Below are 17,287 nucleotides of genomic sequence, written 5' to 3'. Positions count from 1 at the left end.
CTTTATTTCTCAATCTTTAATTATGTAAGGCTGCAGTAATGTGCCGGCTTCTCCAGGGTCAACTTCTCCAGCTTTATCACTAGTCATAAAATCATAGACTTTATAGCTGGAAGGAAACTTAGAAACTGCTTAGTCCAATGCCCTTGTTTTATAGAGCACTAAACTTTGGGGTGGTGTCATCTGTGCTAACTAGATAGCAGGGGTCCTTGTCATTTACTTGTAACCCACTGTGGGCCAGAGCATGCCAGTCTTGCCCATGGCAAAGATAATGGAGTCATTTGTCATTTCTTCCTCCAGTGGATTAAGGCAAGCAGGGTTAAGTGACTTGCCCAGAGTCACACATCTAATGAGAGTCTGAGGCCACATTTGACATGAGCCTTTCTGATTCCAAGCCCAGCTGTCACTCAGTCATCTTGCTGCTTCTAGCTGAGGTCTTAGGAAAGTGAATTAGGAGAATTAATGTTTTTGCTGGGAATACTTTTGAGATTATAGAGTTCTGTCTATAGAGTATATTAATGTAAACCCTGGTTGAGTACTGTGATGACTGGATTTGGAATCAAATCCTAGCTCTACCTCCTTTTTGTCTGCATATCCTAGATAAGACACGTAACCTCTTTCAGCCTGTTTCATCATCTATAAAAAGGAAGATGTTGAACTAGATGATTTCTAAAGACCCTCCAGCTCATTCAGTCAGTAAGCATTTATTAACTACCTACTATGTCCAAAAAATGTGTAAAGCACTGGAGATTCAAAAACAAAATTGAAGCAATCCCTGCTATCAAGGAGCCCATTTTCTATCAGGAGTAACAACATGTGTATAAATAAGTATATAAAAAGTGAATTTGGGAGGAGGGACCATATAGAATGTGTTACTTAAGCAGGCTTTTGAAGGTAACAAAGGATTCCAGGAACTGAGAATACATTCCAGGTATTAGAGACAGCCATTGGAAAGGCATGGAGATAGGATAAGGAATATTAGGTGTGAAAAATTGCAATAAGGCCTGATTGACTGAATAATAAGGTATGAAAAGCCGAATAATGTAAAGACATTTGTAAAGGTAGATTGGGGCCAGGTTGTGAAGAACTTTAAAAGATGAACAGAGAATCCTATGTTTTATATTGGCCACAAGAGTTTTTACAGTGAATGATATGATCTGTAATTTAGGAAAAACCATTTGATAGTTGTATTTAGGACTGATTGGAGAAAAGAGAGATTTGAGACAGGGAAACCTTTTAGGTTGCTGTTATAGTAGTCCAGTCCAGAGGTGAGGAAGGCCCTCCTTGAATTAGATTGCTGCCCATTTAAATAGGGAAAAATAGGACTTATATAAGATACACTGTGAAAACAGATATGATAAGCATTGGCAACTCATTACATATATGGAATAAGGTAGAGTAAAAAGTCATGGATAAAGCCATTGCAGTCTAGGTGACTAGAAGGATGCTGATTTTCAATACAGAAAAGTTCAGAAGTGAAAGTTAGTTTTCAGAAAAAGATGAGCTCCTTTTGTTTGAGATACTTAAGGGATTTAGAAATCACTTCAGTAGTGCTGGAATAAATTTAATGAAGATAGACTGTGGTCCAGACTCAAGCAAGATCAGTTTATTAACAATGATAAAGTTTGTTAACAAAGCAAGTTAGATTGCTAACCTCAACAAATCCAGTAAACCTAAGAGGAGGGGGACCCTTTTTATTAAGACACAATAAAGCTGGAATCTTGGTAAGCATGGAGAAAAGATTGTAGGGATGGAGTAGGACCATTAGCATTGGCTATACTGAAAAAAATGGGTTGGAATTCAAGTGATGTTAACTCCTTTTTAACAATTAAGAAATGTTATTTATTTATTTTTTTTATTCAATTGCATCTTGTAGTTTTTGCTAGGGGATCACAACAAACAGACTTGCTGTCTTGGAAGGGATTAAAAACTCCCTCAGCTACACAAAACCATAAAAGAACAGGTGATATATATATATATATATATTTTAGGGATGTTAATTTTATAGGATTTACCCAAAATCCTATAAAGTTATCCTATTTCCCAAAATGGGGACAGATAAAGCAGGAACATGTCTCTCGAGATTATTTTAGCAACAAAATCAGAAATGCCATGAGAGCTAGAAAAGGTTTCTACCCACTGTGTGAATTGGTTAGCAATAACAAGACAGACTTCATGATGTCCAGCCTTAGGCATACAGTTGACATCAATTTGTAAATCCTCAAAGGATGCATAAGCTAGAGCACACCTCTATAGGTTTTGGCTTGGAAGACATGCTGACTGTGTGTCTGACAACTAGGACAAGAGGCAGCTATGTTGATGATAACCGAGACAACCCAAGCCCCTTCTGATTGAATTCACAATTCCTTGAGTACCAAAGTGTTCCCTCTTCTGAATAGACAGAATACCTGGTGTTAGAAACTTTAAGGAAGGGATGGTTTGTTCTCTGCAGATATCCAGATCCCAGTACCTGTTTTGCCTTATATCATTGTTTCCACTTCTCCACTTTAGAGTCATTATAGGAAAGAGGGATGTTAATTTTATCATAAGGTGAGAAATTGAAAACATGTGCAGGACCTTCCAGAGCAGCAAGCCTGGCGGCAGCAGCATAATTGTTTTCTCTTAATACAGGATTTGTCTCTCATTTGTGGGCAGAGTAGTGAACAGTGGGCAGGATGACAGGAAATTTCAGGGCAGATAAGAGATCTTTGATGAATTCTATATTTGCAACAGTCTTACCAGCAGATGTTAAAAAATCCCTTCTGTAGACCAAGCATCCCAAAAGCATGGCAAACATCAAATGCATATTTTGAGTCCATATAAGTTGTGGCCCTTTATCTCTTGGTCAGATGAAATACCTGGGAAAAGGCCATATTTAGCTTCTTAGGTGCTGAGATTAGAGGGCAGAGAAGCCATTCAGAAAGTGACATACTTAAAAAGTACAGTAATGCCAGCATGATGAGTATCCCTTCTCATAAAAGAGGACGCATCAGTAAAAAAAAAATAAAATCAAAGTTCTCCAAAAGGGTATTAGAAATCAGCCTTGTCTACTAGAGAGGAATAGTTATATGATGGTTCCCCAAAGACTAGTAAATTGGGGAACAATGTGGCAAGTTTGAGGACTGCACAGTGCTTGAAGATGATGTTTTCATTACTCAGCAAAGTCACTTTATATATGGCAAGTCTGATCAAAGAATGCCTCAGTCTAATGATAGAATAAGAGGGCCTCAACTTCATGAGGACACTGCACTATCAAAGTGGAACCCCAAACCAAATCACAGGTCTTCTCCACCAAAATAGTAGTGGCAGCTATGGTTCAAAAGCAGGGGTGGTGCTCCAATAGCCATAGCATCCTAGGGCTTGAGTTAGGACACCAGAAGCTAACCACTAATCCCCTCCCCTTTGCTTATGAAAAATAAAAAAAGAATAAAAGACTTATTGTAACTTGGGAGTCCCAATGCTGATGCAGTTATCAGGGCCTTTTGAACTCTGCCAGAGCTGAGATATGTTGATGATCTAGCATCAGTGGTTCTGGAAGAACCAGGGGATGTGATAATCCCACTGAATGAAGGTATCCCCTGTTTGAAGTATCAAGCTGCTAAAGGATGCCTCTCAGTGCCACTTAGTGGTGGGTGTAGAGAATTGCTGGAGGGCCTGAATGAATTTAGGAGAAACAGAAGTCCTAGCAACCAATATAAACCCCAAATAGTCCACTTGTGCAAGACACTATTGCACTTTCAATTTAGAGACTTTGAAGCCTCTCTGGTGAAACTCTAGCAGTAAATGATGGTTATCTTTCTGGGGAATCCCAGCATCCAGTGCCCCAGTAAATCATCTGTACACAGGATCAAAGTATGAACTGTAAAAATGATGGAAGCTAGATCTTAAAGAAAGAATTGAGAAAATAAAGGATTTTCTATATACTCTTGAATATTGATGCAGATGAATCCATGTTCACTGTGAATGTTTCCAGGTAAAGGCAAATAAATGCAGGGAATCTGAGTGTATGGGGATTGAACAAAATGATGAGCAGAAATCCACCACGGTAAAACAGGTTGTCTCACAAGAGATTGAGGAAATAATAGTAGCAGACTGTGTCTGAGTATGACATAAGCATTAATTGTATGCAAGTCCTGAACAGAATGATGAACACGTTTGTTATCAGGGCCTAGCTTAGGTTTTTTAATAGGAAGAATTGGCATATTGCATGGGAATTTATAAGGAATAATCTTTTAATGTGTTAACAGGTGAGATGCTCTCAGTGTCTTCCCAGAATAAGGGATAATGAGAGATAGATGGTAGGGGTCTTCCTTTGGTTTTAATAATAATAAGGGTAGCAGATTTTAGGAGACCCATGTCCCAAGATGAAGAGGCCTATGAAGAATTGGGCATAACAGAAGAGATGCTAAAAATGTTTCCCAATTGCCTTTTGACTATTTTGAATAAGGACTAGGAACAAGAAGAGGGAATCCTTATGCAATTGTAGTGACAGAGTACCACTGGGGGAACAGGAAATAGTAGCCCTAATTTTTCATAGAAGATCTCATTCCAGGGGATTTAGCCATAAAGAGAAAAGAACAATTTAGGAATATGCTGAGACTTCCTTGAAACCCTATGTTTCAACATATAAAAGCCTAATAAAAGCAGAATTGGAGTTGGGTTTACTATTATAATTTGAGGCTTCAGTACATAGCAATCATAAATAAACATATCATAAAAAAAATCAAAAAAAAATAAACAATCATAAAATGTGTTCCTAACCTTAAGAGTGACGCATGGTTTACTGTTTTGGGAAGAGAATGGACTCAGAGTAACTGGGGCCAGGACATCACGTTCTAGAAAAATAAGAGTACCCTTCAAGATCCACAATCTCTTCACCCTCCCCAAACCTTCATGTATTATTATTTTTCTGGAAACCTCTAGAGTTATTCCAGTTTTTATTGTTGGAAGTCCTATTTTTTCTTTCTATAGTCTATGACAATATGGCCCTTCTTTTCGCAGTAAACACTACTTTTACAAGAGTTTCTGAAACAACCTATAAAGGAGCAAGAATGGTTTGATCTGAAGCCACCTGCACTGGAGCATTTTGTTTCTTCCTTATTTCCTGAATTTCTCTTTATTGATTTTCTTTCTCCTATTTTTCTTGCTCTCTATCTTCATAAGCAAATATAGTAGTACCTTTAAGCAGATCTATAACTATTTCATATTAAGCAAAGCATCTTTTATGGAAATACTTTACTATTTGGGGATATGATTCATTAATAGTGTGTGCTAATAATATATGTATCTCATGATTATTTATTGTTTAGCACTTTTTGTACAGTCTATCATAAAAAACGTTAGATGGCTTCATTCTCCTTTTGCTTTGTCTCCTGGAACTTATTCCAGTTCTTGGATGTTTTGCACAATCATTCACACGCTTAAGTAAAGATTGCCAAGCTTGTAATCTGATATCATGATCATTGGAGTTCCATTGAGGTCTTAAAAAGGCCAACTGGGGAGACCCCTGGGGTGGGATCTCCCCCTCCACTGGAGCCAATTTGTTGTTTCTATGATGGCTGGCGAGTAGAGTTAACATTAAATCAGTTACACCTCCCCACGTTGGATTATAACTTCTGTATATGGCCTGGAAAAGATGTCTAACTACTTCCAGATCCTTATAAAACCTATGGTACTTCTCCAAATGGAGAGATAGGAGTATCCAAAAGGCTTGTGTTGTGTAAGAAGAACTGCATTGCCCCTATGGGAAATAGTTTCTTGAAGAGGGAAACTGCCTCCATTTGAAATAAGTGGAGAGTAGGATGGAGATGCAGAAAGCAAAAGAGGGGGAAGAAAAGTGAATAAGCAACTGAAAATGGCAGAGCAAAATTGGAAGGAGAGGTAGCCGAGAGAGGTTGCACTGGGACAGAGAAAGAAATAGAAACAGGAGAGAAGCTGACAAGGCAGAGTAGAGAGTTTTGAGGATAAGAACAAAGGAGCAAAAGAGGACAAAGGAATTGGAGAAGAAAGGGGTAAGGCAGGATGTAAAGTTAGGGTGAGGATGAAGGAAGAAGTAAAGAAGTAGAAGACGACAATGACTAAGCAATGTAGTGAAACAGGGAGGTTGAAGGACACCTGGGGGTGTTGAGGCAGATTCCATCGGATGACTTAGATTTAAAGCCTCAGTTGATTTGTTCCATAGTGAGCAGTATTCTAGCTGCTTTGGGTTGTTATCTGATTGATACACAAACACATACACACACATAAATTTTGTATATATATATATTCATACACACACACACATAAATTTTATATATATATGTGTGTGTGTGTGTGTGTGTGTGTGTGTGTATATATATATATGACTGACCTTAAATCTTTCAGCTTATAATAAATCAGAGTTACCAAATTGTGTCCAAAATGATTCATCATCTGAATTTTCCCCCATTATAACTCAGATATCACAAAACCTAATTGCTTGGTTTTTCGTTGTTCCTGGATCATTTGAGAGCACCCTCTTGTATAATGCTTTAGGGAATTCTTCTCAGGGAGATACTTTTGGCACACAATTTTTCTGTTTTTAGCACTCTCTTGCTTTCCCTCTCCATATATATATATTGGGTGTGTGCATGTGTGCGCACACACATAAATATTTATACTCTTAAATGTGACCAAAATAAAATTCATGAGACACACACAGAAATAAATAAATATAAGGCTAATGAACTTTTGTGAAGTGTCTCTATAAATCTCAGGACAATGAATGTGAGATTTCCTTTCCTGGTGTTTGAAGCTTCAATAAAAGTCTTAGCTTCTTCCTTAAAGGCTGAATTTTACTTCTTGTCAAGTTAAGGTACTGTTGGGAGAAGTTAAAAAGATTTTGTGTACGTAACATTTCCACTCTTTCTGTTATTGTTTGCTTGCATTTTTGTTTTTTCTTCTCATGTTATTTTTACCTTCTTCCTAAATTTGATGTTTCTTGTGCAACAAGATAACAGTATAAATATGTATACATAAATTATATTTAACATATACTTTAACATTTAATATGAATGGGACTGCCTGCCATCTAAGGGAGGGGGTGGAGGGAAGGAGGGGAAAAGTTGAAACAGAAGTTTTTACAAGGGTCAATGTTGAAAAATTACCCATGCATATATTTTATATACAAAAAGCAATTATAACCAAAAAAAATAAATAAATAAAAGAAAAAAGATCTTGCGTTACCAGTCCAATTTCCAATTAAGATACTGGAGTCATTAATAGAAATACAGTCTTCAAGAATACCCTTCATTAATACCTTTAATAATTTTTTAGGAATTCCCTTCAAAGCCACATGGTTTAGGTGAATAGTCTAGTTACAGGCCTGGATCTCAGTTTATAGATCTTAATAAGGGTTCAGGAATCCTTAGCAGGGAACCAATGCTTGTAGGGTTGCCAATATATTCCGTCCTCTTCTTTGGAGACCCAGCTTGTGAGTTAATAGAAGACAGTATTAGGGCAAAAGCTGAAAGCTTTTTTTTAAATGAATTAAAGGGAATGTTGTCATATAGCAAATGTCAGATCCCAGTAATGAAATTCACAAAAAAAGGAAACAAAAGCCAAAAGACAAGTATATTACTAATCCCAGTTAAATCTTGCAGAGTCTATACTATACTCCCTAGGCTGAGGAGGTGAAGAAAACATCTTGATTTAAACAGAAAAACTTAGCAATGGAGCCTCAAAGAGAATCTGTTTGCCACATTTAAAAAAAATAACTTTTTAAGACAGTAGTGGGGTTTAAATGAATTTGCTTTATGTTTTACTTATCCTCCCTCTGACTAGGAAGATGACTCCATCAACTCTTCAGGCTCTGAAGAGTGTCAATGGTAGACTCCCTATGCCTATTCTCTATCTAGGAAGAGAGTGCTTCCCCAATTTTTAGGCTCTGAAGCGTATCAGTATGGTGTACACTTTCTGATTACCCTCCAACCTTCACTAGAGGTCTTTGTTCAGAGGAAAAGAATTCCTTTAAGGCTTTGTCCCCAGGAGGTTTACCTAAGCTTTCTAGTACCACTTTATTCCAAATTATCACATTAAACACAAAACAGCACCCCAGACAAATGTAGACAGACAAAATTGTCCCTAATCATATGCTTACCTTCTAGCTCAGAGAAGATTTAGGTTTCAGGAGAGAACTAGGTCTCAATCTGCAATTCCCTAGGGAAAAACCTTCCCTTCAGATGGAAAGTTCCATCAGGACCCAAAAGAAAAAAAAAAGGAGTTTCAATAAGTGTGCCTAAGAAACTAGGCTCTCTCCCTCAATCTTGGTGGCACCTCCAAACTATTTCAAGTAAATTTCGTAACAATAAATTGATGTATAGACTCTAAGCAAGATCAGTTTATTAATGATGTAAAGAATTATTAACACTATATTTCTACCATGTTTAACTACTTGCCATATGGGGGAGGGAAGTGGAAGAAGGGGGGAAAAACTGGAACACAAGGTTTTGCAAGGGCTAATATATTCTGTTGCAGAATTATCCATGCACATGTTTTGAAAAATAAAAAGCTTTAAAAAAAAACCTGTTAACAAAATAGCTCAGACCACCAGCCTCAGCAAAGCCAGAAAACCCAAGAGGAGGAGACCATCTTTATTGAGAAACAATAAAGACGGAATCTTGATGGGTATGGAGAAACAATTGGAGGATTGAGACAGAAACATTAGGTTTGGCTATACTAAAAAATTGGTTGGGATTCAGGTGAAGTTCTCTAATAATTAATAAATGTTAATTGTTTTATGGGACCCACCTGTATCTTGTAGTCTTTGCTAAGGGGTCACAACAAATAGGCTTGCTGTCTCCTTAAAAGAGATTAAAAACTCCAACTACATAAAATCATGAAAGGACAGATATATATTTTTTGAGGATGTAAATTTTGGGGACTTATCAAACAAAATATCCATGGATCATTTATTCATGGATAAATATCCAGGAAGTTATCCCAAGTGATACTGGCATGAGACATAACAACTTTTCTTTTAAATTAACATTAAGCTGACTCATAGAAAAAGCCAAATCCCTAAACTCAATTTGAAGATATAGATTAATACTGTTATACACTCAGTTATAAAATTAAGGCAACATTAAATCAATTATATTATAGAATCAGTACAATAAAAATCCATGCAGTAGAAACTAGAAGTAATATTACTTTTGAATCTTTCCTTTTTCTTTGAAGAAGCAAGATTTGAATTCAAGAGAGAATAGAGATTGGTATACAGGAATTGGAAATTGTCTTCAAAGAGATGATAATTATATATATATATATATATATAAGCTAATAAGGTCACCAAATGAGATACTGTGTAGGAACAGAATAGCCCAGGAAAGAGCTTTGGTATATGCTTATCTTTAGGAGCCATGATATGGAAAGTGAACCAAAAGTGAGAATGAGAATGAAGTAGGAGAGAAAAACCAGAAGAGAATTAATGCCACAAAAACTCTGAGAAGAGAATATATTTGGGAGTTATCAGTGGTAAATACTGTAGAGAGAGGTAAGAAGGATGACAATTATGAAAAAAAGATATTAGGTTTGGCAATTAAGAAGGTAAGGTAATTTGCACAGAGAAATTTCAGTTGAGTGATTATATTTGCATCCACATTGCAAAGAATTGAGGAATTAGATGAAAAGAAGAGAATGTGATGATATAAATAGCTTTTTCTAGGAGAAAGGGAGGAGAGATATAGAAGGATACAATGAAGGGATGATAAGGGATTTCTTTTAAGAATAAAGAAGAACAGAGTGTGCTTGTAAGCAGCAGGAAAGGAACCAGTAGATGGGAGAGGTTGAAGATTAAAGAATAAACAATTGTGGGGACATTCTGGCAGGGAAGAAGGAGGGAATGGTATCAAGGATTGTGCGTAGAAGAGACTCCCTTGGGAGTAATGTCACTTCATCACAAACTAGAGTGAAAGAGAAGAGAATAATGTTAAAAGAATTTTGTGATAGAGAGAAGAGAGAGCTCTTGGAGAATAATCTTTTTTTTTTTTCTCCCAGTAACATGAACATTCATATGTTAGCTGAATGAGAAGACAGGGGATGCTTTCACAAAGAGAATATTTAGGATGGCCTCTTTGAGGAATGGAATAGATAATCTAAAGTAGAAGGAAAAGAATTATTTTGCTGAGGTGTGGCTCATTTGAGATTAGATAATACTGATTTTTGTTCAATTGACTCAATTGTGTGATTTCCTTCTACTCCTCCAGCAACATGGGATATGTTTGAAATGAGTCTTACAGTCTCTTACTAGGATAGTAATTTCATCTCTGTAGGCTTTCATTTCCTTATTTATAAAATGAAATTATGTGCAGAAGAAGCACATGATGGGAATCATCTGGAACTGGGCTTGGACAAGACATGAGCATCAGTTGAACAGGAAAGCAAGAATTCATGAATAGAGGATATTGTACAGCTGGATTGATTAACTCTAAGGTAGAAATTGAGAAGGGAAACAAATCAGGTAAGACTAGCGTAATAGTCCAGGAGAATATTAAAGGATGGAAGATCCCAAAGATAATATCTCATCTGTTCCTTTAATTTATCTTGAAGGAAAGTGATTTAGGTTAAGTGACTTAGGGGAAACAAATAGTAATTGTGAGAGGCATGGTTTGGACAAAGTTCTTTCGCTTCTAAAGTAAGAGCTCTTGTCACTGTCTTATCCTGTCTCACTTATGTAGTCTGCTTCTGGAGATAGAGGGCTTAGGTTAAAAACCCCTCTCTGTTTACTATCCCTAAGATTTTAGGCAAGGTACTTAGCCTCATAGGCCTCAGTGTTCTTATTTCTAAAATAAGGTATTCTCTATTGATTATCTTGAGATCTTATCCATGTAATTTGTTTCCCCTCAGTAGACTATAATCTTGTTGAGGATAGGAATTTTTTTTTTTTTTTTCATTTTTCTCTTTGTGGCCATGACATCTTTTACAATAAACCCATGTTGTTATTTATCCTTTATTGAATTAAATTGACTTGCAGAAATCCTCAATAACATATTATATTAAAACTGTCGTCTCTTATTAAATGTTATTTTGTTTTGTTTTGTGCAGTTAACTGTTATAGTAGTATTTCCAGAATTTTCATTGTATATTTTTTAGCTACATCATAAGTAATAGATTCTTGTGGTAAACTCTGAGGGAATTACTATAGTGGGATGGTAGAAATATAAAAATATTCTCATGAGAAAAATACACTTAAAGTTTCAAACATGTGATCTACAAATACATTTATGGAAATATCTAGAATACAGTTTTTGGAGAGAGACAATGAAATGCTTACAATAGAGGATTATCTAAAAAGCCTGAGTATTATTATGATCATATCAGAGCAACATAGTACCATCTTTGCCAATCTGCTGGTATAAGGTGAAATTTCAGAGTTCTTTCAGTTTGTATTTCTCTTATAATTAATAATTTAGATAATTTTTATATGGATCATAGAACTTTGAAGATCAGAGAGTTCTCAAAGATCATCTAATCTAGGGTTTCCCAAGCTCATTTGACCACAAAACACTGCTGGTTTTTGAATGGAATCTGAAGATAGAATTTCCTATGACATAGGAAAGATAAAGGAGGTGGGGGTACTCCAGAATAAATCAAATCAGTGTTAGAAGAGCTAGGAAATTAAACCTGTTTTCATAGTGAAAAATTTTATCAAGTATCTTTAATACATAATTTTACTTTGAATATTTTAGGGGGAAAATTATTATGATAACATTTTCTCATGGCACTCCTGTTTGTGTCACTCAAAAGACTCCAGGGGACATTGTAATAAATTTTCATCTGGAATGAATGAATGAAACATTTATTAAGCTTACCATGTACAAAGCACATAATCCCACTTTTCAAATGAGAGAAAAAGGAAACCTGGGCAAGGTGAAATGATTGTCATAGTTAGAGATGGTAAAATGCTTAGAAATAAGTACAGTTTCCTCATTTTATGGATAAAGAAAGGAAGGCTTAGGGAAGAGAAGGAACTTGCCCATGATTTGTGCCCAAGATTGCACATTGTTAATGGCAGAGCTGCCCAAATCATTCATTCATTCCTCTGATTTTATTATATTACTTATTTGAGTACTAAACAGTTTTCAGAGTCTTTTAAATGTAATTCATTTGGCCTGAACAAACTATGAATTGCAAAGGCCAAGGAATTAGAAAGACCTATTAAACAGTATTTTCAGGCATTCCTTAGTATATCCCAAGATTGTAGGAGTTTCATATAAATATTCCCATGTAAGCCACAAAAACACTGAGATGTCTTTCCTGCTGCTCCAAGAATTAGAGAAGGCTTATAGTTCTTATTGTACAGACTCTGGAGGGGAAGCATGGTCTTAGTAATTAAAAAGAGGGCTTCAATTTAGAGTGTACTTGGCTTCTTACAGGAATAGACCAACAAAGGGATCTTGAAAAATATGGTCTGGCAGCTTTTGTGCAATTTGTATTAAAGAGTTAAAAAAGAAGAATCTTTCTATTTTGTGATTAAGCTTAGAGCCTTCTTGATCATTTTTCTTAGATTGGTCATCTAACCCAGCCTTTTTCCAAACTTCTCTGTTTTTCTTGTGAGTACCATCATTTTTCTAGTTAGTTAGGTTCACAGTCTTGGAGTCAACCTTGACTCTTCCCCCTCCTTCACCATTCCATATTCCTGTCAATTCTTTGGACTATTGCAATTATATTCTAATTGTTCTTTCTGCTCCCAGTGTCTTTCTTGTTTATTCTCCATATAGTGGTCAAAATAATCTTTCTAAATCACAGATGTCTGTTTTACTCACCTATTCAAGAATTGTCAGGGGCACCATGATAAAATGCAAACTAATTCGGTGCTTTTTACAACTTGCAAGGTTCTAGCTTTTCTAGTCTAATCTTAAACATTACTTCCTTTCACACACTTTACAATGGTATGAGAAGTACTCAAGACAAACAATAATTTCAATATTTCTTCATTTTGTGACAGCAGTGAATGTGTTGCTACTGACACTAGGCTGACGCAGAATGTCTGATCCTGACTAGATGAAATTGGATTAAGCTGGGTTCTCTACCTTTAGTTAATTCTCTTTGATATGAGTGCTGGATATTGTATAATATAAACACATTTTATAGTCTTTTTCTTATGTTTTAAATTATGTGGTTTCTGAGAATGGATATTATTTTTAAGATAACATAGAAAAACTATCTTTTTTGTTTTTTGTTTTGAGACAATTGGGGTTAAGTGACTTGCCCAGGATCACAGAGCTGGTCAGTGTTAAGTATCTGAACCCTGATTTAAACTCAGGTCCTCCTGACTCTAGGGTCAGTATTATGAGCACACTTCAATAACTGTTTAAGATTGAGTCAGCTATGGTGAGGAACTCAAGAGTTTGAAGCATCATTAGGAACAGAATATGTAGAATAAATAGTACATAATAGAGTGCTGAACTTAGGAAGACCTGAGGTCAAATCCTGCCTCAGATACTTCCTAACTGTATGACCCTGGGAAAGTCAATATAATGTTAGTTTTTAATATTATTATTCAAACTCAGTATCAAGTGGGATTAGTCACACCAAAGTACAGAGGAAGATGCAGTCAAAAAGAAAGTGTAATGCCAAGAACTGATAAAATATTACAGTGAAACTACCTAATTATCTCTCAGAAAATAAGTAATAGTCAGAAGCAACTAGCAACTGGAGAGATACTTGTTCCACTTCAGTGCAATATAATCTTGAAGTTCCAAGAACAATCAGGAAATTAGTTTTAAAAAAAGAATAGCTGTGAAGAAAAATATAGTTGTTTCGAGCAAACAGTACCAAAACTGGAGTGCTAAAGATTGGAAAAGGTAATTGTTATAACTGAAAGTCACTTTTTCATTTAAAGTTATACTATAACTTTATTCAGAAGCCTGGGTGATCCTGTCAGATATTGATGTTATATTCAAATATTTTGAGAAATTTTTTTTACTTCCATTGAGCCTAGAAGATGAGAATATTCCTGTTCTTTAATATAGGCTCAAATTATTGAAATAGATTACAAGTAAGCCCTGAAATCACTGGTGTAAATTTACAAAATTCAATATATACTTAGCAAATGTTTGAAATGCTATAGTCATTGTGAAACTTTTATAGATGACTATAGATTTAAAATTTCAAAAAAATTATAAATTTGATTTCACTTTTTTCCCCTTTGTTGTCTCTTTAAAAAATGTATCCCACTAAGAGAACCTACCCTTGTCCCAAAGAAATAAAGTTAGGCAAAACAAACCAATATTTTTGAATTTTCTCACAGCATATGCTTCATTTAATTCCTAAAGTCTCCATAGAGAAGGAAGTATATACTTTATCACCAGTCTTTTATAGTCAGAGAATTCTCAGTTTAGTATATTTTTCCAATTCAAAGACCAGAATTTCTTTTTTTTAAAAATGTAATTGCAAATATGCAAGATAAAACTCTTAAACTGTAGATTTCACAATTTAGTAATTTTGCAATGATATATGCCCTAAAAATCGACCTGTTACCTTGATTTATAATCCATATGTATGATGGGTAAAATCTGAAATAACTTGAAGAAACAAAGTTTCAATCTTCTGAGTGTATCATATTAATCAATTGCATAACAAATTGGGACTGGGTCCATCAGTTGGCATTGTACCTTGAATATAGGGGAGACAAATGTTTAGCATTAAAAGATAACAATTGCAAGGTATAAACTGGGATACAAAATTAGGTAATCTGATTTCTAATTGAAGTAAACATTAGGGATTTTCTGAGTTAAGAGGAAGATGAAGGTTTTTCTGAAAACAGGATGTCACTCAGTTACCAGTTTTAGCAAGCAGGTGGAATTTGAAGAGAAATGAAACTTAAATTTCAAAATGGAGTTCCTTTTATAAGATGAAGTCAGTTGGTTCACACAGTTGTCTTAATTTCTCCCTCCATCTTTGATGTTGCCTACTGCTGCCCTTATGTATAAGACAAATTTATAAGATTTTTAATGTGTTTGTATCAACAATACATAGCAAGAAAAGACCACTGGAAAGCATTCTCTCCATAGCTTAGTACAATAACTAAAAAAGCTTAAGAACAATAATAATGCTATCACCTAAAATGATAAACCTTTAAATACATTCTATAAATAAATTAAGGCTACAGATCAAACCTCTTAGAGGGTTAACAATAGATTAATTTTGAGAGGGGAGATTTATATGCCACCAACGTAACCAAGAATATTCAACAAACATATACACCATTAAACAAAAGGCCAAAACAATATAATGATGTTCATTAATATTAAATAATATCAAGTATCCTTCTATCCCAAGTAACCTACTTCTAGTACCCATTTAATCTGCCCATTTTATCCCATGTGAAAATATCTACCTCTTGAAAATATCTTCTCTTAAACCTTCATTCATTTACAGCTCTGAAGGTGGTTCTGCTTCTATGGTTCCAAGTTACTTGTAGAAATTCTTAGTTAATTCTGCTGAAATCTGGTGGTAACAAAACTTAATATAATTTAGAACAACTTCCTAAATTTGATTCTCCAAATCTGAAACTTTGGAGAATTTCAGTTTTTGTATACCACTCTCATTTCTTTCTTTATCTAAATTACCCTGAACCTGTTAAAAAAAAAAAAAAAATCTCAAAAAAAAAAAAAAGAAAAAGAAAAAGAAAAAAAGAAAAAATCATGAGAGCCTGCCTTGTAAAATGAATTCTTCTATTTTTTAAAATTATCAAATAGATATTATAAAATGGGAATGTAGTTTCACTTTCAATTATTTCTTTTATAATTTTAATATTATATTTTCCCCAATTGCACGTAAAAGCAATTTTACCATTCTTTTTTTCCCCTTCACATTTAGAGTTCAAAATTCTCTCTCTCCCTACTTCCTCATTGAAAAGGCAAGCAGCTTGATATAGATGATACATGTGCAGTCATTCTTTACAATTGTTAATGTAGTTTTATTTGTAAAATCCTTAATGCTACTGTGACAACTTATTACTAAAACATATTCATTCCTTTGAGAAACATTTGGAAGCCAATCATATTGCCATAATTGCATTTAACAAGAGGATAAATTGAGGCCTTCCAACCCAGTTAACATTTGTTAATAGGGATGTGCTATCTGTCAATAAAGGGTCAATGGCTTGCCTCATTTTATGCCAAAGACCTCAAACAAAAGGACAATTCCCCTTTTATAAGTTTTAAAGTTTTAAAGAACAGGGTAGATAACATCATAAGATTCAAGGGAATATAATTGGTTATAGATCTAAGGGGCAGGGTGCAACATGATTGGTTGGAAGTTTGGTAATGGGGACTAACAAGGACCCCATACCCTTTCTTCACTCATGAGACTAAAAAGTGCTCATCTGAATCTAGATGCAAAAAGTGGGCTAGCTATTTGGACCACAAATCAGACATCCTTGAAGAATAGCTTGGTGGCATAAAGATTTCAGACCTGATTCCCTTGCATTCGCACACATTTCCCAAAGTCATTTAAATTCCTTGAGGCAGGAGGGCTAGGTTTTTAAGCTTATTATAGACCAGTTTAATTCTGAAACAAATTAAGAAAGGAATAGCTATGACTTAAGCAAATGCAAGACAAAAGCAATTATTTAATAAATAAGATCAATAAGAAAATTATACTAATCTTTTCAGTATACTTGTGTATATATTCTAGTTCTTAGAGAGAATAGTATAATCCTATTGCTTTCTCAAAATCTGCTATTCAATTTAGGAAATTTTTGTATCTCATTATTTTGTTCAGTTCTCTCCTTAGGAGTATATTATCTTTCTAATCATTTAAATGTTTCAGTATTAATCTCATAGTGAGGGTTTGTTTTTTTTTTCCCTGAGCAAATCTACAAGTTGCAGTTGTTTCTGGAAGTTTTCTGTGAAAAGAAAAAAAAAAGAGTATTATAACAGTGTAAAGACTGTTCCCTCAAGGGCACAAACTGACCTGACATATACAATAACAGAAAAAAACTCCCTTAGCTCTATTTGATTCCAAGCATAAGTCATTTTAATAGCCAGTCATATAACAAAGCTCCACCTTTTTCAGAGTATCTGACCAGGCTCAGAATTAATCAGGTGGAAAAATTTTCTGTCCAGAAGAAAGTAACACCCATGGCAAAAATGAAGCAATAAGATCCTACCTTAGGCCAGCCACAGCAAGGTTGCCCCCTCATTTTTTCCCTAGGGACAAGCATTCACCTGTAGCATTTCTCAGACGGCAGCATTTGCCAAATTCTTCTTGAATAGTGAACTGTTGGCTTCATGACGATTTAGACATCCTATCTGTAATTAAAACT

General features: G+C 35.0%; 1 protein-coding gene across 2 annotated transcripts in view; it reads left to right on the top strand.

Annotated features, from left to right (window-relative positions):
• The window catches only part of CUL2 (cullin 2), a 100,456-nt gene that overhangs the window by 40,303 nt on the left and 42,866 nt on the right, over positions 1 to 17,287 (top strand). The gene's annotated exons all lie outside the window — the stretch shown is intronic.

The sequence above is a fragment of the Antechinus flavipes genome, chromosome 5, assembly GCF_016432865.1.
Source record: "Antechinus flavipes isolate AdamAnt ecotype Samford, QLD, Australia chromosome 5, AdamAnt_v2, whole genome shotgun sequence".
NCBI lineage: Eukaryota > Metazoa > Chordata > Mammalia > Dasyuromorphia > Dasyuridae > Antechinus > Antechinus flavipes.
The sequence above is the reverse complement of the archived record's forward strand: the minus strand, read 5'-3'. Positions and strand labels throughout refer to the sequence as shown.